The sequence below is a fragment of the Amblyraja radiata genome, chromosome 6, assembly GCF_010909765.2.
Source record: "Amblyraja radiata isolate CabotCenter1 chromosome 6, sAmbRad1.1.pri, whole genome shotgun sequence".
Classification (NCBI taxonomy): domain Eukaryota; kingdom Metazoa; phylum Chordata; class Chondrichthyes; order Rajiformes; family Rajidae; genus Amblyraja; species Amblyraja radiata.
The window spans coordinates 93,527,907-93,551,148 of NC_045961.1; the positions used below are offsets into that span (position 1 = coordinate 93,527,907).

Here is a 23,242-nt window from a genome sequence, read left to right on the forward strand (position 1 = left end):
CTCCAAATCACTGTCTATATCTCTCATTTCCCTTATCCCTAAGCAGTCTGAAGAAGGGTCTCGGCCAGAAACGTCACCCATTCCTTCTATCCAGAGATGCTGCCTGTCCTGCTGAGTTACGCCAGCATTTTGCATCCAGCTTCAGTGCAAACCAAGTCAAGTCAAGTCAAGTGAGTTTATTGTCATGTGACCCTGATGGGACAATGAAATTCTTGCTTTGCTTCAACACACAGAAGTTCCTTCCTACACAAACAGAAAGGTTTAGTCAGGTATCTTCCAATCGCATCTCTGCCAAAGGCGGAGTTGAGGAAACTGTGGAGACTCCAGAGACTCCAGAGACAAAAATTAAAATAGTGCGGAGATGGAGACAGGAAAGAGTACCGTCAAAGACATGGGAAGCTTTTGAATACACGCTAAGAATGTTACACCAAGGTGTTGCTGTTTACAGAACAAACACAGTAGCAACAACTGTCTCAGATTACAGTTGAAGAACCATTACTCATTTCAGGCGACAGAGGACTCGTAGTTATAAAATAGAGTCTGCATGACTATTAGGGAGGAAACATCTGAAGAATTAGATTCAACATACAACTTGTTGAAAGGAACAGATGGCGTTTCAGGTTGAGTATGTTCTTCAGACTGAGAGTCAGGGGAAAGGGAGACGAGAGAAATAGATGTTGATATACACCCGACCCTAGTCGTTGTACTAGTTTCATTGCCGCCCTGTTAAGTTTCACTGTCTGTATAACCTGCTATTACCCAGCCCACTGCCAACAATGGACCATTGTGGGCTCCACCTTTCTGTGGTCACAGTTACTTTTTGAATATCTTTTATTAATTTATTCTTTATCTCTCTATATCACTATCTATATCTCTCGTTTCCCTTTCCCCTGACTCTCAGTCTGAAGAAGGGTCTTGACCCGTCACCCATTCCTTCTCTCCAAAGATGCTGCCTGTCCCGCTGAGTGACTCCAGCTTTTTGTTCCCATCTTTGATCCATATACAGTGGCTTGCAAAAGTTTTCATACCCCTTGAACTTTTCCACATTTTGTCACGTTACAACCACAAACGTAAATGTATTTTATTGGGATTTTATGTGATAGACCAACACAAAGTGGTGCATAATTGTGAAGTGGAAGGAAAATGATACATGATTTTCAAATTTTTTTACAAATAAAAAACTGAAAAGTGTGGCGTGCAAAAGTATTCAGCCCCCCTGAGTCAATACTTTGTAGAACCACCTTTCACTGCAATTACAGCTGCAAGTCTTTTGGGGTATGTCTCTACCAGCTTTGCACATCTAGAGACTGAAATGTTTGCCAATTCTTCTTTGCAAAATAGCTCAAGCTCAGTCAGATTGGATGGAGAGCATCTGTGAACAGCAATTTTCAAGTCTTGCCAGAGATTCTCAATTGGATTTAGGTCTGGACTTTGACTGGGCCATTCTAACACATGAATATGCTTTGATCTAAACCATTCCATTGTAGCTCTGGCTGTATGTTTAGGGTGGTTGTCCTGCTGGAAGGTGAACCTCCGCCTCAGTCTCAAGTCTTTTGCAGACTCTAACAGGTTTTCTTCCAAGATTGTCCTGTATTTGGCTCCATCCATCTTCCCATCAACTCTGACCAGCTTCCCTGTCCCTGCTGAAGAAAAGCATCCCCACAGCATGATGCTGCCACCACCATGTTTCACAGTGGGGATGGTGTGTTCAGGGTGATGTGCAGTGTTAGTTTTCCGCCACACATAGCGTTTTGCATTTAGGCCAAAAACTTCAATTTTGGTCTCATCTGACCAGAGCACCTTCCTCCACATGTTTGCTGTGTCCCACACATGGCTTGTGGCAAACTGCAAACGGGACTTCTTATGGCTTTTTTTCAACAATGGCTTTCTTCTTGCCACTCTTCCATAAAGGCCCGATTTGTGGAGTGCACGACGAATAGTTGTCCTGTGGACAGAATCTCCCACCTGAGCTGTGGATCTCTGCAGCTCCTCCAGAGTTACCATGGGCCTCTTGGTTGCTTCTCTGATCAATGCTCTCCTTGCCCGGCCTGTCAGTTTAGGTGGACGGCCATGTCTTGGTAGGTTTGCGGTTGTGCCATACTCTTTCCATTTTCGGATGATGGATTGAACAGTGCTCCGTGAGATGTTCAAAGCTTGGGATATTTTTTTATAACCTAACCCTGCTTTAAACTTCTCCACAACTTTATCCCTGACCTGTCTGGTGTGTTCCTTGGGCTTCATGATGCTGTTTGTTCACTAATGTTCTCTAACAAACCTCTGAGGCCTTCACAGAACAGCTGTATTTATACTGAGATTAGATTACACACAAGTGGACTCTATTTACCAATTAGGTGACTTCTGAAGGCAATTGGTTGCACTGGATTTTATTTAGGGGTATCAGAGTAAAGGGGGCTGAATACTTTTGCACGCCACACTTTTCAGTTTTTTATTTGTAAAAAAATTTGAAAACCATGTATCATTTTCCTTCCACTTCACAATTATGCGCCACTTTGTGTTGGTCTATCACATAAAATCCCAATAAAATACATTTACGTTTGTGGTTGTAACGTGACTAAATGTGGAAAGGTTCAAGGGGTATGAATACTTTTGCAAGCCACTGTAGCAGTGGCCATGAGCTACAGGGCAACAGTGGTTCCAGAGGAAGCAAAGAGCTTTTATACATCACACATGTCATGGATGACGTGCTAAGAGTTAGCTGTTCAATTGTTTCTGTTAGTTTGTAGATACAGCGCTGAATCAGGCCTTTACTGCCCACCGAGTCTGTGCTGACCAGCGATCCCCGTACATTAGCACTATACTACACACTAGGGACAATTTACAATTTTACCTTTGCTAATTAACCTACAAACCTGTGCGCCTTTGGAGTGTGGGAGGAAACCGGAGCACCCGGGGAAAACCCACACGGTCACGGGGAGAACGTACAAATTCCGTACAGACAGCTCCTGAAATGCCATTTTCAGGGGAAGATGAGGATAGGGCGGGGCCCCCACTATCTCCGCACCGATCCAACTTTAGGTGGTGCAATCTCCCCAGTTTCCTTCACCCTGGCTTTGGCACGTAGACCTGAAACTTTCCAGTTCTCCTGCCAGCATTTCACTTTGATGTGGACAGATCTGAACATGGGCAAGCTGCCCATAATTCAGATTCACGCTCGCACGTGTCGGTTCTGGAACAACACCAATGGGCAAGAGGAAAATAAGGGAATATTTTATCTTTGACGGCCACCTATAATAAGTAAGTAAGTAAGTTTATTGGCCAAGTATTCACATACAAGGAATTTGCCTTGGTGCTCCGCCCACAAGTAACAACATGACATACAGTGACAGTTACGAATGACTCAGAAAACACTAAACATTAATAATAATAATAATAATAATAATAAAACATTAATGATAAAACACCATTGATCAAGCATGTGAACTAACAAAATACCAGATCAAAGGGAGGCTACAGATATTTGGCTGTTGAGTCTGGCTGTGGAAGCTTTGACAGCCCGGAGTCGCCTTCCAGAGGGGAGTGATTCAAAGAGTTTGTGGCCAGGGTGAGAGGGGTCAGAGATGATCTTGAGATCAGGGATGATCAAAGATTAATTCACCAATAATTCACCAGGGCGCCACAGTAGCGCAGCGGTAGAGTTGCTGCCTTACAGCTCTTACAGAGTCAGACACCCCGGTTCAATCCTGACTACGGGTGCTGTCTGTACGGAGTTTGTACTTTCTCCCAGTGACCACATGGGTTTTCTCCGATCTTCGGTTTCCTCCCACACTCCAAACATGTCCAGGTTTGTAGGTGAATTGGCTTGGTATAAATGTAAATTGTCCCGAGTGTGTGTAGGATAGTGTTAGTGTGCGGGGATCGCTGGTCAGCACGGAGCCGGTGGGCCGAAGGTCCTGTTTCCGCGCTGTATCTATAAACTAACCTAAACTTATGGCTGCTGTTAGATCAGAAAGAATCAATACAGCACAGGTTAAGACATTCATCTCATCCAAGGTTCTTTAGTAACTTGTCAGTTTCTTTGTTGAACTAAATTAAGGCGCATGTTGCAATCAAAAGCGCTTGAACAATTGGTTGTGAAGAAAGCCAAACTGTAAGAAAGACGACAGCATAGTGCATATTGACGGAAAAGTAGTAAATCGGGTATATGGATGACACACTACTGTGGTGCCTGGACAGCACCACTAAATATTGCAGACATATCCACTCCATTTGTTAGCCCCGTGCTAAATTATTCTACCACAAACTATCCTCTATGTTTGGAGTATAAGAAAGATTGGCATAATTTAGAACGCAACTAATAATTCACGTGTCAAGAAATTTATGGGCTTTCAACCAAGCACTTGGATTCCTTTGTGATAATGCCTTAACATGAATCACTGCTTTGCTGTTTTCTCCAAACAATAACGTATTTTTTCACCAAAACTAATGGCCACGGTGAGGTTTTGTAAGTTAAGTCATCGTGTAGGCATCGTTCTGTCGTTTCCCTCTCCCCTGAATCTCAGTCTGAAGAAGGGTCTTGACCTGAAACGTCACCCATTCCTTCTATCCAGAGATGCTTCCTTTCCGCTGAGTTACTGCAGTATTTTGTGTCTTCCTTCTGTATTATGGGTGTTGATGGCAGTTTGGTTTCAGCCAGTGAATGCCACTACTTTCACAAGGCAGAGAGACTCCTTCAGCAGAGTAACATCAGAATGGCACAAAACTTGCGGAAGGGAAAAATGTATCAGAAGAAACAATTCCCCTTTCCAAATTGGACATGCTGTCATCCAATCTTGTACAATGCCATAGCTGCCACTTCATATACACCTCCTGGATTACAATTGGAGGCTAGGATGCACTTAGGGTAACTTAGGGCAGCATGGTGAGCAGCGGTAGAGCTGCTGCCTTACAACACCAGAGACCTGAGTTTGATCCTGACTACGGGTGCTGTCTGTCTGGAGTTTGTACGTTCTTCCCATGTCCGCATGGGTTTTAGAAACATAGAAACATAGAAAATAGGTGCAGGAGTAGGCCATTCGGCCCCGAGTCTGCACAGCCATTCAATATGATCATGGCTGATCATCCAACTCAGTATCCTGTACCTGCCTTCTCCCCATAGCCCCTGATCCCTTTAGCCACAAGGGCCACATCTAACTCCCTCTTAAATATAGCCAATGAACTGGCCTCAACTACCTTCTGTGTTTGCTCCAGGATCTCTGGTCTCCTCCACATTCCCAAGACGTCAAGGTTTGTAGTCACCCATTCCTTCTCTCCAGAGATGCTGCCTGTCCCGCTGAGTTTACTCCAGCATTTTGCATCTATCTTCGGTGAAAACCAACATCTGCGGTCGCTTCCTGCACAGGTTTGTAAGTTAATTGGCTTTTAAAAGAAATTGTAAATTGTCCCTAGTGCGTGGGGTGGTGGTGAGTACGGGGATCGCTGGTTGACGTGGACTCGGTGGGTCGAAGGACCTGTTTCCGTGCTGCATCTCTAAACAAAACCAAACTCAATAGGGCCGTGGTAAAGTTTACAGCAGAATGACTGCAAGCTCAGTGTTGGTCAGTGGGGGGCGCTGGAAGATGGCTGCCCTGCCAGCAGCGTGTTTGTTATTTCAATTTTTAAATTTTATTTAGCGTCCAAATGCTTGTTTTAGTGTCTCTCGGTGTGTCTTGTGTGGGGGGCGGTGAGGGGGGGGGGAACTGTTTTCTGTCACCTCTTCGACGAAGAGGCGACTTTTTCCATGTTGCCTCCACCACAGTGAAGCATGCTGTGGTGGATGTTTGTGTTAAATCTTATTGTGTATTCTGTGTTCTTTTTTTTATTGTACCGCTGCTGGCAAATTCATTTCACTGCACCTTCGTGCATTTGTGACGATTAAAATTGACTACTGACTAGTAACATAGAAACATTGAAACATAGAAATTAGGTGTAGGAGTAGGCCATTCGGCCCTTCGAGCCTGCACCGCCATTCAATATGATCATGGCTGATCATCCAACTCAGTATCCTGTACCTGCCTTCTCTCCATACCCTCTGATCCCCTTAGCCACAAGGGCCACATCTAACTCCCTCTTAAATATAGCCAATGAACTGGCCTCAACTACCCTCTGTGGCAGAGAGTTCCAGAGATTTACCACTCTCTGTGTGAAAAAAGTTTTTCTCATCTCGGTTTTAAAGGATTTCCCCCTTATCCTTAAGCTGTGACCCCTTGTCCTGGACTTCCCCAACATCGGGAACAATCTTCCTGCATCTAGTCTGTCCAACCCCTTAAGAATTTTGTAAGTTTCTATAAGATCCCCTCTCAATCTCCTAAATTCTAGAGAGTATAAACCAAGTCTATCCAGTCTTTCTTCATAAGACAGTCCTGACATCCCAGGAATCAGTCTGGTGAACCTTCTCTGCACTCCCTCTATGGCAATAATGTCCTTCCTCAGATTTGGAGACCAAAACAGATGGAAGCCACCACATGTAATCTGCAAAAAAAGGACGCAAGTTGCTGGAGTGACTCAACAGGTCAGGCAGCATCTCTGGAGAATACAGTTAATGTTGAAGAAGGGTCCCGACCCAAAATGTTACAGATCCATGTCCACCAGAGATAATGCCTGTGTTACTTTATGTCCTTTTGTGTAAACCGGCATCTGCAGTTCCTTGTCTCCACACGTAATCTGCACCCAGGTGTACAAGACAATGAACTAACCAGCGATCTCCCAGTTGCTAAACACTTGAACTCCCCATCCCATTTCCACACTGACTTTTCTGTCCTGGGCCTCCTCCACTGTCAGTCAATTTGGAGGAACAGCACCTCATATTTCGCTTGGGCAGCTTACAACCCAGCAGTATAAATAATGACTTCTCTAACTTCAAGTAACCCTTGCTTTCTCTCTTTGTCCTTCCCATTTGAAACAGGTTTTTTTTCACGTGCAAGATGTGGGGTGGCTGCAGGTCCAGAAAGCTGTGTTCATCCAGACACGCTAGCAAGGTATGCACAGACAAAGCTTCCGTTCAATTCAGCAATAGAAAAAAATCACCATGACCACAGGTGTAAACACCATTGAGCTTGAAGAGGTTACCTCATTTGGCGAGTATTAAATATCCAGGTGATTATAATGTTAGACCAAGAAATCCCTAAGTGGAAGGAAAGCACACGGAGGTGTGAAGTGGAGTGGAGGAGAGACGTTACAGTCATCGTTGACACGGTGGGCCATAGGCTCAGTCCCTGTGCTGTGTGGCCACAGAGAGTATTGCGTACAGTTTTGGTCTCCTAATCTGAGGAAAGACATTGTTGCCATAGAGGGAGTACAGAGAAGGTTCACCAGACTGATTCCTGGGATGGCAGGACTTTCATATGAAGAAAGACTGGATAGACTCGGCTTGTACTCGCTAGAATTTAGAAGATTGAGGGGGGATCTCATAGAAACTTACAAAATTCTTAAGGAGTTGGACAGGCTAGATGCAGGAAGATTGTTCCCGATGTTGAGGAAGTCCAGAACAAGGGGTCACAGTTTAAGGATAAGGTGGAAATCTTTTAGGACCGAGATGAGAAAAACATTTTTCACACAGAGAGTGGTGAATCTCTGGAATTCTCTGCCACAGAAGGTAGTTGAGGCCAGTTCATTGGCTATATTTAAGAGGGAGTTAGATGTGGCCCTTGTGGCTAAAGGGATTAGAGGGTATGGAGAGAAGGCAGGTACAGGATACTGAGTTGGATGATCAGCCATGATCCTATTAAATGGCGGTGCAGGCTCGAAGGGCCGAATGGCCTACTCCTGCACCTATTTTCTATGTTTCTATGGCTCCATTTAAGACTAAAATATGAATAAGGTTGAATGGAGTGAGCAGAGAAATAGGAGAGAGGGAGAGTCAGATATTGAGATGTTTGTAAAAGTGTAGATAGTCTATTTCTTAGTGCAAGTAAATGTAAAAATGTTTAATTGTGTGTTCCAATAGACAATGATTAAGTACGGTATTTAGTTTATAGTTTCGAGATACAGCCCGGAAACAGGCCCTTCGGCCCACCGAGTCCGTGCCGACCAGCGATCTCCGGACACTAACGCTATTCTACACACTAGGGACAATTTACAATTTGACTGAAGCCAATTAACCGACAAACTTGTACGTCTTTGGAGTGTGGGAGGAAACTGGAGCGCCCGGAGGAAACCCATACGGTCATGGGGAGAACATACAAACTCCCTAGAGACAGCACCGATAGTCAAGATCGATCATGGGACTCTGGCACTGTAAAGGGCCTGTCCCACGAGCATGCGACCTGCATGCGGCAAGCGCGACCTAACGTGGTCGCTTGAGCCGTACGGCATGCGGCAAGCGTGCCCAAACCAGAAGCGGGAGCCGCATGTAGGTCGAGTGAGTGACACGGCGTCGAGGCGGCTGCGGGCCGGCAGGCCGTTGCCGCGCGGAATTTTTAAACACGGTCAGTTTTTCAGAGCCCTGCGCGATGTCTGGACCAGCTCCGCACAACTCCATACGGCTCCGACGATCGAAGTGGGACCGGCCCCGCGAGGCCGTACGGCTCAAGCGACCACGTTAGGTCGCGCTTGCCGCATGCAGGCACATGCCGGTGGGACCGGCCCTTTAGGTCGCGCTTGCCGCATGCAGGTCGCATGCTCGTGGGACAGGCCCTTTAGGCAGCAACTCTACCTAATTAGTGCTGCCCGATTATTTACTGTTATGCATATGGTCTAGAGTTCAGTAGAAGCATTGTGAAGTGTTTACAGTGTGGGGATAAATTGGACAAAATCCACGGTCACATGGAGAACGTGCAAACTCTACAGCAACAGCACTGGAAGTCAGGAACCCGGGTTGCTGGAGCTGTGAAGCAGCAGCTCCAGTAGCTTCACCACCGAGTTGCCCAATCTTCAAAAGCAATTACGGTTTTGGAGTTGGAGTTAAAGGAGAGAATATGTTTCCACTTGTTGGAGAATAACATAACTAGAGACCATCAACGTTGGACAGTCACCAGGGAATCTAATAGGGAATTCAGGCGAAACAGAGATACAAGGAACTTCAGATGCTAGTTTACAAAATAAAAGCTGAGTAACTCAGCAGCTCAGGCAGCATCTCTGGAGGACATGGGTAACAGACATCTTGGGTCGTGACACTCGGGTCTGACCTGAAACGTCACCTATCCACTTACCCCAGAGTTAATTCCTGACCCACTGAATTACTCCAGAACTTTTTGTCTTTTTTCGGGAGTAACGTATTATACAAAGCCTGGACCCTGTTACCATGGGAACTGGCTGCTAGATTTAAGAGGGTGGGGGGTAGCCAAACAGATGAGGGAAATAGTGCGGAGCAGTTACCTTGACAGATTGGGTTGACATGGGCCAGTTGGGCCAAACTGCCTTCGACAATGACATAAATCCTTTAGAACACGTGGCCACCCAAGATGTTATTGAAAGCTTCAGCAATTGTGCACACACTGAACAAGTGACTTTATTAGAATATAAAACTGAAAGAAAGAATAAATAAACTCAGTTTTACAGGGGATAGGAAATTATCGTTAGAGAGAAAAATGGAAGCACTGTAGTTAGTGATTTTCTTTCCCTTTGTCCCAGAGACAGGACAATGAAAGGGGTTCCTCGAGAGAGAGAGAGAGATGTTCACAATGAGACTTATCGGTCCGCGCCTTCCCTAGAGATAAGAACATATTCTTGGTTGACACTTTAAAATTGAATTGCTGGCTTTGGAATGTCTCAAGGCTTTGCATTATATAGATGGAAGACTTACTTTAAAGGCATTGGGCAAAATAAAGAGCAGTTTGATTACCATCGCATAGACAATGAAAGGTCATTAAGAGAGTTACAAAAGGAATAGGTTAAGAAAAGAGGGTGGTTAGAATATGGAACTATCTTCCTCATCTAAGCTTGACAGCGCCAGAGATCTGGATTCAATCCTGACCTCTGGTGGTGTCTGTTTGGAGTTTTCATGTTCTCCCTATGGCCGCGTGGGTTTCATCTGGGTGCTCCAGTTCCCTCCCACTTAACAAAAGACGTGCGAGCTTGTAGGTCAATTGTCCCGAATGTGTGGCGAGTGGAAGAGAAAGTGGGATAACAAAGAGCTATTGTGAGGAGCGATCGATGGTCGGCAAGGACTTGGTGGGTCGGAGGGCCTGTTTCTATGCAGTCTCTCTAAACTAAACTGAACTAAGCAACCTTGGTTGCATCAAGGGCCCGCAATGTGGTGCAGCTGGTAAAGTTGCTGCCCCACTGCAGCAGAGACCCAGGATTGACCTGGACATTGATCTGGTGCTGTCCATGTGGAGTTTGCACATTCTCCCTGTGACTGCGTGGGCTTCCACTGGGCATTCTGGTCGCCTCCCTCAACCCAAAGACGTGCGGGTTTGTAGGTTAATTGGACACTGTAAATTGCCTCTAATTTGCAGATGGTGGATGCGAAAGTGGGAAAGTAGGTCTGTTGTGAAAGGTCCCCTAATTTATAACAAGAGTATAGGAGCAAAGAGGTCCTTCTGCAGTCGTAGAGGGCCCCAGTGAGACCACACCTGGAGTATTGTCTGCAGTTTTGGTCAGTGCAGACTCGGTAGACCGAAGGGCCTGTTTCCGCGCTGTATCTCTAAGCTAAACAAAAAAAATTGTGTATCGGGGACATAGGTTTAAGGTGAGGTGGAAAAGTTGTAGTAGGATTAATTCTTTAAATCCCCCGCTTGGCAGTACATTCTCCACCTGGCACTCTCCACCCTCTGTGTAAAAAAACTCTCCATGCACCCCTCCTTTAATTTTTACCCCTCTTATCTTAAACCTATGCCATCTAGTATTTGACATTTCCACCCTGGGAATAAAAGAGTTCCGACTCGTATTTTCCAAGCAGAGAAGACAAAGGTTTAAGGTGAGGGGGCAAAGATTTAATGGGAACCACTTTTTCACACAGAGGGTGGTGGGTGTATGGAACGAGCTGCCGGAGGAGGTGGTGAGGCAGGTACTAGGGCAACATTTAGACATGGATAGGACAACATTTAAATGATAAGGGGGTAAATGGGACTAGTGTAGATGAGACATGTAGGTTGGTATTGGTAAGTTGGGCCTTCGAGCCTGTTTCCACTGCTGTATTCCCATGGAGTGGGAGATTGCAACCTTCACGTGGTCCGCCCTGTTTCGACGAATGCAATCAACCTGGTGTGCACAACCAAATGGAACAAGTTGTCCTACAACTTTAGGCTGTGCCCACCATACGCAAGAAGAAGAAGAAGACTCTATTCCCATTAAATACAATTTCATTTATTTTTATGTTCTATCTCTAGCAGATCGCACTGTTTCTCTCTGTACGAATGGGTTGGGAAGACCTCAGATGCTGTCTGGCCCGCTGAGTTACTCCAGCCTTTCGTGCCTATCTTCAGATGAAAGCTGGTCGGACACGCAGGAAAGGGCAGGGCTGAGCACCGCGGCAGTGTTGGGCTCTGAGGAAATGCTTGGCTTGGATGTGGGTCCCCACCCATGACCTTTAGATGTAACTGGGCCAGGTTTGCGCAGTCAAGCCAGCAATGACGTTGTGGAACAAAAACAGAAAATGTCGGGAACACCCAACAGGTCAAGCAGCGTCCATGCGGAGAGATAAGAGAGTCGATGGCTCAACTCCAGGATCCTTCGTCCGAGAAAATGAGCTTGTTTTTACTTGCAGAAGGCAGGAATGGGATACTGATTGGGGATGATCAGCCATGATCACATTGAATGGCTCGAAGGGCCAAATGGCCAGCTCCTGCACCTATTGTCTATCTCTCCCTCCTAACCCCATTCTCCTGTCTTCTCCCCATATCCCCTGATTCCACTATGTTTAAGAGCCCTATCTAGCTCTCTCTTGAAAGCATCCAGAGAACCTGCCTCCACCGCCCTCTGAGGCAGAGAATTCCACAGACTCTGCTATTCCTTTTGCTATGAAAGCTAACATACCATTCGCTTTCTTCACTGCCTGCTGCACCTGCATGCCTACTTTCAATGACTGGTGTACCATGACACCCAGGTCTCGCTGCATCTCCCCTTTTCCTAGTCGGCCACCATTTAGATAATAGTCTGCTTTCCTGTTTTTGCCACCAAAATGGATAACCTCACATTTCAATAGACAACAGACAATAGGTGCAGGAGTAGGCCATTTGACCCTTCGAGCCAGCACCGCCATTCAATGTGATCATGGCTGCTCATCCCCAATCAGTACCCCGTTCCTGCCTTCTCCCCATATCCCCTAACTCCGCTATTTTTAAGAGCCCTATCTAGCTGTCTCTTGAAAGCATCCAGAGAACCTGCCTCCACCGCCCTCTGAGGCAGAGAATTCCACAGACTCACCACTCTCTGTGAGAAAAAGTGTTTCCTCGTCTCCGATATTAATCAAGAAATTATTGATTAGTACCTGTCAATCTACGCCTTAAAACTATCCATTGACTTGGCCTCCACAGCCTTCTGTGGCAATGAATTCCACAGATTCTTCACCCGCTGGCTAAAGAAATTCCTCCTCATCTCCTTTCTAAAGGTACGCCCTTTTAGCCCGAGGCTGTGGCCTCTGGTCCTAGACTCTCCCACTAGTGGAAACATCCTCCCCACATCCACTCTATCCAGGCCTTTCACCATGCGATATGGGAGATGAGATGCCTTTCACTGACTTCGACTGAGTGCTGTTGTGGCGATGCCAGAGATTGAAGATAAAGGTCAGAACAAACGTGGGATGAAGAATGAAAGTGGCAGAGGAATGGAAATGCAGTTATGCTTGTGGACTCTGCAAAAAAGTCACCCAACCTGGGTTTCGTTGTAGTTTTTGGAGACACAGCGCAGAAACAGGCCCTTCGGCCCATCAAGGCCGGGCTGACCACTGATCCCCGTGTGCACACTGGCACTATACTACACACTAGGGACAATTTACAATCTTTTCCGATGCCAATCAACCTACAGGCATTTACGTCTTTGGAGAGGGGGAGGAAACCGCCACAATTATTAACAGAGATATATTTCCAAACCAGCATCGTGTGCAAGTTTGAAGGAAATTGCATTTATTCTCCTGCACCTGCCACCATTACCCCTTACTGATGTTAGAGGGTGTAGGTTTGACTAGTGCAGTTAATGGGACCTGGGCAGAGGTACTGCCTTGTAGCACCAGAGACCCAGGTTCCATCCTGACCACGGATGCTGTCTGTACGGAGTTTGACGTTCTCCCCCGTAACTGCGTGGGTTTTCTCCGAGATCTTCAGTTTCCACCCACATACCAAAGAGATACATGTTTGTAGCTCAATTGGCTGGGTATAAATGTATGAATGTAAAATTGTCCCAAACGTGTGTGGGGTAGTGTTAATGTGCGGGTTCACTGGTCGGCGTGGACTCGGTGGGCCGAAGGGTCTGTTTTTCGCACTGTGTCTCTAACCCGAAACGTCACCTATTCCTTCTCTCCAGACATGCTGCCGGTCCCACTGAGTTAACCCAGCATTTTGTGTCTGTCTTCGATTTAAACCAGCATCTGCAGTTCCTCCCTACACAAGGATATTTCCATGTCTGGGTGGTCTGTGTCTTGTAGGGCAGTCGGTATCTGTTAGTCTGGCAACTGGACCCATGTTAAACCCTCACTGTTTTAATTTCACTCTGCTCCAAGAGGCACTGAGTTAATAGAAGAGCCATTTTGCAATTGATAAACAACAATTGGGGGGGAAAAACACAGTGGAAACTAAATGAGTAACTGTAAATTGAACCTTTCATCTTGCACGAATATATTTCCTCAGCTAACAACTTGCTCCCGTTTACTCTGTGTTGTTTGTGTGAAAGGAAATGGATTGCAAGGAAATGCTGTATGTATGCGGCCCTATGGGACCATGGCCTTGCTGCTGCACCTGTGATACGGTACCTCTTGCTTGTGTATGAGGATTGCTGGTTGGCATGGACTCAGTTGGCCGAAGGGTCTGTTTCCACGCTGTATCTCTAAACTAAACTAAACTGGCCCTTCAGCCCACAAGGCCTGTGCTGAACATGATGCCAAGACCATCTCGTAATCGCCTGCACATAATCAACATCCCTCCATCCATGCAGATAAACATGTCTATCCAAAAGTCTCTTCAGTGTTACTACTTTATTTGCCTCAACCCCAATCCCTGGCAACGAGTTCCAGACACACCTGACATCCTTGTAAAGAAAACTTGCCCTGTACATCTGCTTTACACTTTGCCCCTCTCACCTTAAAGCTATGCCGTGTGGTATTGGATGTTGCCATCCTGGGAAAAAGGTCCTGATTGTCTACTCCATCTAAGCCTCTCATAATGTTCTTCCATCAGGACTTCTTGCAAAACTCCCGCTCCCCCTTCATTTGCCGACCACCCGCCAACCTAGGGTTAGGTTGATTAATGTGAAGTGTACTGAAATCTAGTAACAAGCATTTGTTTGTATTCTAGCCGATCAAAAATCAGATGATACTATACATGAATTCAATCAAGCCAAACGCACATGCAACGGGTAGAGCGAAGAGAAAAATACCAGAGTGCGGAGTATAGTTTCCCGGTATTATAGTGTAATAGTTCAGAGAAATAATCCAATGTCCACAATGGTTGGAAAATCATGACTGTACTTAGCTACTCTGAAAGGGGAATTTTTAGCAGCTTAAGGGCCTGTCCCACTTTCACAACCTAATTCACGACCTCATACACGCAGCATGGTCGTCACGAGGTCGTAGGAGGTTGTAGGTAGGTCGTACAGTCCGTGATTCTAGTCGTAGGTACTCGTGGCATCAAGTAGTTCGGGGCATTTTTTCTAGCATTATGAAAAATGTCCACGAGTAAAAAAGGACGTGAATTAGGTCATGAAAGTGGGACAGGCCTTTTAATCTACCAATGTTAATGTTACCTCTTCATTGTCTTATGAATGCGAGCGGAAACAGGAGCATCCAGGGGACCCTCATGCAATTATAAGTATGGACAGTTAAGGGCCTGCGGCAAGCGCGACCTAACGTGGTCGCTTGAGCCGTACGGCCTCGCGGGGCCGGTCCCACTTTGATCGCCGGAGCCGTATGGAGTTATGCGGAGCTGGTCCTGACATCGCGCGGGGCTCCGAAAAACTGACCATGTTCAAAAATTCTGCGCGGCAACGGCCTGCCGGCCCGCAGCCGCCTCGACGCCGTACGTCACGCGCGAACTTCCCGCGGACTTCGCTCGCACTTCATGTCACTCACTCGACCTCCGCGCGTCCCCCGCTTCTGGTTTGGTCGTGCTTGCCGCATGCAGTCGCATGCTGGTGGGACCGGCCCTTTAGGTCGCGCTTGCTGCACGGAGTCGCATGCTCGTGGGACAGGCCCTTTAGTGTTAATATCCCACATCTCCAGTAATCTGGAGTTTTGGTTTAGTTTAGAGATACAGCGCAGAAACTGGCTCTTCGGTCCCCTGAGTCCGCCCCAACCAGCGATCCCCGTGTACTAACACCATCTGATACAATTCACAATTTTACCAAGCCAATTCACCGACAAACCTGTACGTCTTTGGAATGTGAGAAGAAACTGGAGCACACTCCTTGTACATCCACGTCTGTGCAGTCCCGTACAAATCTAATTTAATTTTCAAATTCGCAGACAATACCACCATTGTGGGCCGGCTATCAAATAATGATGAGATGGAGTACAGGAAGGAGGTTGAGAACCTCGTGTCCTGGTGTCGAGGCAACAACCTTTCTCTCAACGTCAGCAAGACAAAGGAGATAGTGATCGACTTCTGGAAGCAAAGTGGTACAGATACCCCTTCATTGACGGCGCCGAAGTAGAGATGGTTAAAAGCTTCAAATTTCTAGGAGTCAATATCAACAATAATATCTCCTGAACACATATTGAAGCAAAGACCAAGAAAGCACACCAATGCCTCTACTTCCTTAAGTAGGCTTAAGAAGTTCGACAACTCTCACCAACTTCTACAGATGCACCATAGAAAGCATTTTATCAGGATGCATCACAGCTTGGTTTGGGAACAACTCCATCCAAGACCACGAGAAATTGCAACGAGTTGTGGACGCAGCCCAGACCATCACACAAACCAACCTCCCTGTTCCCAGACTCCAAGCCGAAACGTCACCTATTCCTTTTCTCCAAAGATGCTGTCTGACCCGCTGAGTTACTCCAGCTATTAGTGTCTATCTCCCTTCCATTGACTCCATTTATACCTCACGCAACCTCAGCAAGGCCAGAAGAATAATCAAGGACGACTCGCACACTGGCCACTCCCACTTCTCCCCTCTCCCATCAGGCAAAAGGTATAGAAGCGTGAAAACACGCACCTCCATATTCAGGGACAGTTTCTTCCCAGCTGTTATCAGGCAACTGAATCATCCTACCACAACCAGAGAGCAGTGCTGAACTACTATCTACCTCTTTGATGTCCCTTGAAATATCCCTGGACGGACATAGCTGGCTTTACCTTGCACTAAACGTTGTTCTCTTATCATTTATCTATTATATGGATAATTTGATTTTTGATTATAATATTGATTTTTCTGCTGACTGGTTAGCACGCAACAAATGGTTTTCACTGTATCTCGGTAGACGTGACAATAAACTAAACTAAACTAAAGGTTATAGGGAAAGAAATTGGAGAATAGGTTACAGGAATAGATAGAATATGACTGAATCTGAGATCCTGCTCTGTAGTAAGAGAATATCAAATCAATGTGACAATGTGTAAAAAGTTGTGCAACGTGTAAAATGCTGTGCAGGTTCAGTGGGACAGTGCAAGCATACTGGTGATGTGGTCTCGAGCCACCCTTCAACCACATATTGTTATCTGTTGGCTTAGTCAAGACAGTGAAAAACGGCTATCTAATAGGCCTTTTTCACGGGGCGACTTGACGCAAGAGTTAACCAGAGTTTAACATCGTGGGAACCTCGTGCGATAACAGTACGGCATTCGTGGACCACCGTGGACCACCGTGGCGCTAACGGCAGGTAATCGTGTAACTTGGTGACTCGGGAGAAAATTCAAGCAAGCTTGAATTTCTCCAAGAGTGACTTGTACACTTGTGGTTGAGCATTGCAACATTATATGGACGTAGTGGCCAGTGCGATATCCGTGCGATACCCGTAATAACTCTTGCGGTTACCGTGGGAACTCCTGCGAACGGTAAACCCGGAAGCTGGACAGAGGGGACAGAAGGTGAGTAAAAAAGGTGTTCTCAATATCCTTTATAAATGTCTATGTTAATATGTGTGTCTTTTCCTCTTGTGCATTACTTTGTTTCTGTTGGTGGCTCCACATTTTATGATAGCCTGAAGTGTGATAAAGCTATTACCTCAGCAGTTTGATTGTCAGTGCTTGTTTACCTCATTGTTAAATAAATATATTCTTTACTATCAGCTTGATGTCTGCAATTCTTCATTAACACATCACTACAAGATGAATGTCTCTAATGTTATAATCCCTCTCATGCTGAAACACAAAATAGTTGAAGGGAGGTGATATAATCACATTTTCATTAAGTTTCATTTTTGAGTGTTCAGGTCCATCAATTGTTGAGCTATTTAAACGTTTGAAAGTTTCACCTCTCGGTAGAAAATAAAATAAGCCAATCAGCATGGTAAACGTGAGACAAAGTCTTTATTCCTATTTGACAATATAAAAAGACGACTTCTTGCACATATTGAGAGAAGGTGCATCACACCAAACAACATTTGTCTAAAAGAGGGCCTCGCAAACACGAAATTCAACAAATGAGGCACGCTAGATTATTTTAAACACATTATATTCATTAACCTCCGCACAAGCCTAAACTCAGGCATTAAAAGGGACAATGCAATGTGCTAAATGGCAGGTTTTGCGGACGAACATCTTATAGGAAGCACTTTTCAGAGGACAACACTAGAAAGTCAGCTTATTTTCTATGCATTTCTGCTAACATGCAGTAGTGTTCCTGTGGTCGGCTACCCATCAATAGAGCTGTCCTGCCACGGCACACTCCCCAATTGTGAATTGTAGTAAGCGCAGAGATGGCCTCTTTGCTCTTTCACACTGTATGTGCCCGAGTTACCTTTGAAACGCTGCAGTGGGACCATTTCCGACTTGGTCGCACCACTTCTCCATGTCCCTAATGTTATTCCCCCTGTGTCACTGTCCACTAGGTCACCGTCCTGGATGGATGTTGCTGATCCAGCAGCTGCACCTCTCATTCTGATGAGGTTGTGCAGAACACATGCTGCATATACTATACTCTCCACATTCTTGGGCCTCTGCTCCATTTTCTTGAGCAAGCATCTAAATCTGTTTGCCAAGATGCCAAAAGAATTTTCTACAACCCTCCTAGCCCTTGACAGCATGTAATTGAAGATCCTCTGTTCCCTAGTTAGATTCCTCTGTGGATATGGCTTCATAATCCAGGGCCGTAGTGCAAAGGCTTCGTCAGCAACCATCGCATATGGGATGTCCGGGCTGTCTTCTCCTGGCAGAGGTTCTGGATCAGGCATGCCTGCTGTTCCACCTTCCATTTTCTTTCCAAGCCAGGTTTCTTTCCAAATCCGACCATCACCAACACTTCCAGGTGTGCCCACATCCACATACAGGAAGTTGTAGTTATGATCAACCACCGCCAAGAGTACAATTGAGTGGAATTTCTTGTAATTGAAATAATTTGAGCCACCTCTGGGTGGACAACGAATTGCCACATGCTTGCCACCCAAAGCCCCACATGTGTGAGCAAAGTTCCACCTGTTTTCAAACCCCAGCGCCACTCTCTTCCACGCATCTGGTGTAGTGGGGCATTCCATCACTTCAGCTGCATAACATTTGATGATCGCCTCACAGGTTTCTCGGACAATACCACAGATGGTGTTGGTGGCGACAAGAAAGTTGTAAGATAGACTTTGATAAGAATCGCCTGAGGCCAAGTAGCGGAGGGTGATTGCTATGCGCAACCCTGGTTCCAGTGCCTTTCTCATTACAGTGTCAGTCTTCGTCAGCAGAGGTCCCAAATTATTCTTCAGCTCATTAAAGAGCTCGGGTGAAATTCTGACAAAGTTTGTGAATGCACTTTTATCCTCTTCGCACAGCACATTAAGCAGTTGATCATATTGTCCAAATAGAGGTCTCCGTTGAAAGATGGGCTTCACACAGTGAGACTTCCTCTTAATTCTCTTTTTAATTAATCTCACCCTTCTGCCTTCACGCAAGCGTCCTCGATGCACATAGTGGGCTGCTGCATACAGCGCGTCAATGAAAAACACCACCATCCTGTACTCGAAACTACTTAGTATAGGCATGTCTCCAAATGAGCCAATTCAACCAAGGGAGGACATTTATAGTGTGTGAAAAAAAAAGTGACATCATTTGTGCCACGTGTTGTTCACAATGTTCATTCAAGATTTAACGGGAAAGCTCGGGAGACGGACAAGTCACTCGCACAAATAACGGAAATGCCGAGTACCGTGGGAACTCTTTATCTACCCCCCGTTATATCGTGTGATATCGTGCTAGACCACGACCACTTCACTCTGGTTACATCTTGCGTCAAGTCGCCCCGTGAAAAAGCGCTTTAAACATATCTATATCTATCTAGCTGTAACTATCTCCAGATCGATCATTCTCCATATCTCACTATCTCCATCTCTCTGTACCTAGCTATCTATCTACCTCCATATCTATCTATGTCCCTCTCTCTCTCTAACTATCTCTAAATTTATCCTGTGTGTGTGCGTATATATATATATATATATACACACACACACACACATACATACATACATATATATATATAGTTGGAGTTTAATGCTGATAAGTGTGAGGTGCTACATCTTGGCAGGACAAATCAAAATAGGACGTATATGGTAAATGGTAGCGAATTGAGGAATGCAGTTGAACAGAGGGATCTAGGAATAACTGTGCATAGTTCCCTGAAGGTGGAATCTCATGTAGATAGGGTGGTAAAGAAAGCTTTTGGTGTGCTGGCCTTTATAAATCAGAGCATTGAGTATAGAAGTTGGGATGTAATGTTAAAATTGTACAAGGCATTGATGAGACCAATTCTGGAGTATGGTGTACAATTTTGGTCGCCCAATTATAGGAAGGATGTCAACAAAATAGAGAGAGTACAGCGGAGATTTACTAGAATGTTGCCTGGGTTTCAGCAACTAATTTACAGAGAAAGGTTGAATAAGTTAGGTTTTTATTCTCTGGAGCGCAGAAGGTTAAGGGGGGACTTGATAGAGGTCTTTAAAATGATGAGAGGGATAGACAGAGTTGATGTGGACAAGCTTTTCCCACAGAGAGTAGGGAAGATTCAAACAAGAGGACACGACTTCAGAATTAAGGGACAGAAGTTTAGGGGTAACATGAGGGGGAACTTCTTTACTCAGAGAGTGGTAGCTGTGTGGAATGAGCTTCCAGTGGAAGTGGTGGAGGCAGGTTCGATTTTATCATTTAAAAATAAATTGGATAGGTATATGGATGGGAAAGGATTGGAGGGTTATGGTCTGAGTGCAGGTAGATGGGACTAGGGGAAAATAATTGTTCGGCACGGACTTGTAGGGCCGAGATGGCCTGTTTCCGTGCTGTAATTGTTATATGGTTATATGGTATATATATATATATATACAGACACACAAAGGATTTTTCTTGTACCCATGAACTGGCTGTAAAATTAACTTTGCAGGGGGTTTTACAAGCACCATGTGTTCAAGCACCTGCGATGAATCAGCATTTGCTGCAGGAAACTCGTTCTTAGGCCCCTCCCTGCCTGCCTGCCTTCATTGCAGCAATCAATTCTCAATTCCCAGCATTTAACTGGCATGCAAAGAGCTTCTGCATTATAACATGGGTTTAGTTTAGAGATAGAGCGCGGAAACAGGCCCTTTGGCCCGCCGCGTCCGTGCCGACCAGCGATCCCCGCATGTCAACACCGTCCTACACCCACTAGGGACAATTTTTACATTTAACAAGCCAATTAACCTACAAACCTGCACGTCTTTGGAGTGTGGGAGAAAACCGAAGATCTCGGAGAAAACCCACGCAGGTCACGGGGAGAACGTACAAATTCGCTTTCTTCAATGCCTCCTGTACCTGCATGCTTACTTTATTAACTGAATGGTGTCAAGTTAGGAAAAGGGGACGTACAACGAGATCTGGGGGTCCTTGTACGTCAGTCACTGAAAGTAAGCATGCAGGTACAGCAGGCAGTGAAGAAAACTGATGGCATGTTGACCTTCATAACAAGAGGAGTTGAGTATAGGAGCAACCTCTGCAGATGTACAGGGCCCTGGTGAGACCACACATGGAGTATTGTGTGCAGTTTTGGTCTCCAAATTTAAGGAAGGACATTCTTGCTATTGAGGGAGTGCACAGTAGGTTCACGAGGTTAATTCCCGGGATGGCGGGACTGTCATATGTTGAAAGCATGGAGCTTGTATACACTGGAAGTTGGAAGGATGAGAGGGTATCTTATTGAAGCATTTAAGTATATTAAGGGATTGGACACGCTAGAGGCAGGAAATTTTCCTGATGTTGGGGGAGTCCAGAACCGGAGGCCACAGTTTAAGAATAAGGGGTAGGCCATTTAGAACGGAGATGAGGAAAATCTTTTTCACCCAGAGAGTTGTGAATCTGTGGAATTTGCTGCCTCAGACGGCAGTGGAAGCCAATTTTCTGGATGCTTTCAAGAGAGAGTGAGTTCTTAAAGATATCGTAGTCAAGGTATATGGGGAGAAGGCAGGAACGGGGTACTTACTGATTGTGGATGATCAGCCATTACATCAGTGAATGGCGGTGCTGGCTCAAAGGGCCGAATAGCCTACTCCTGCGCCTATTGTGTATTGAATTGCATGGCATAGAAGATGGAATTTGGTCCATCGCGCTCTTTGACCGTATCAATTAGACGTCCAGTCTTTTTTCTCATCTTCCAGTACCCATCTAATTTCCTTTTGAAACATCATTGGCTTGAAACTATTGTTTTGCTCCCTGCAAATGCCGTCAAATCTGTTGAGCATTTCTTTATTTTATTTGATAAATTACCAACGATACAACTTGCACTTATCTTTTCTAGTATGCATTCTTTTTTCACACCACCGTGTCTGATCAGTACTTGGCCCTCCTCTCTAATCTGGCTCTATTCCTTCTTATCTTAAACCTGTGATCTCGTGCCAGCACAGCGGTGATCCCCGTATTATTTGTGAACAAAATCCTCCGTAACTTTGGACAACTCTACTGGATCTTTACACAACCTTCTCTGCTGCAAGTAAATCTATTCCACATTCTCGGAAAACTATCCAGTTTTCTTTGAAGGGTTTCTGCCCGAAACGTCGCCTATTTCCTTCGCTCCATAGATGCTGCTGCACCCGCTGAGTTTCCCCAGCAATTTTGTGTACCTTCGATATTCCAGCATCTGCAGTTCCCTTTTGAACACTTCTTTGAAATCCTGTTGGTTTGGCATCTGGTTCACCAGATTATTGCAGCATTTTACCACTGAACTGTAACATCGAAAAAATAATGAATTAAAAGAGTGCAGGGGGAATTAATTGAAATAATCTGGGAAATCTGCCAGTCTAGTACCAAAGTCCCAAACTTGCCGCAATTTACTGTATTTGGAATCAAGTTTAGTTTAGTTTAGTTTGGTTTACATAGAAACATAGAAAATAGGTGCAGGAGTAGGCCATTCGGCCCTTCGAGCCTGCACCGCCATTCAATATGATCATGGCTGATCATCCAACTCAGTATCCTGTACCTGCCTTCTCTCCATACCCCCTGATCCCTTTAGCCACAAGGACCACATCTAACTCCCTCTTAAATATAGCCAATGAACTGGCCTCAACTACCTTCTGTGGCAGAGAGCTCCACAGATTCACCACTCTCTGTGTGAAAAATGTTTTTCTCATCTCGGTCCTAAAGGATTTCTCCCTTATCCTTAAACTGTGACCCCTTGTTCTGGACTTCCCCAACATCGGGAACAATCTTCCTGCATCTAGCCTGTCCAACCCCTTAAGAATTTTGTAAGTTTCTATAAGATCCCCCCTCAATCATCTAAATTCTAGCGAGTACAAACCGAGCCTATCCAGTTTAGTTTAAAGTTACAGCATGGAAACAGGCCTTTCGGCCGATCGAGATGTGGGAGGAAGGTACACAAAATTGCTGGGGAAACTCAGCGGGTGCAGCAGCATCTATGGAGCGAAGGAAATAGGCGACGTTTCGGGCCGAAACCCTTCTTCAGACTGATGGGGGGTGGGGGGGGGAGAAGGAAGGAAAAAGGGAGGAGGAGGAGCCCGAGGGCGGGGGGATGGGAGGAGACAGCTCGAGGGTTAAGG

At 45.6% G+C, this 23,242-nt stretch overlaps 1 protein-coding gene across 4 annotated transcripts in view; it reads right to left on the bottom strand.

Moving 5' to 3' along the window:
- atp10a (ATPase phospholipid transporting 10A (putative)) overlaps nucleotides 1–23,242 on the bottom strand; it is a 434,067-nt gene that overhangs the window by 159,417 nt on the left and 251,408 nt on the right. The gene's annotated exons all lie outside the window — the stretch shown is intronic.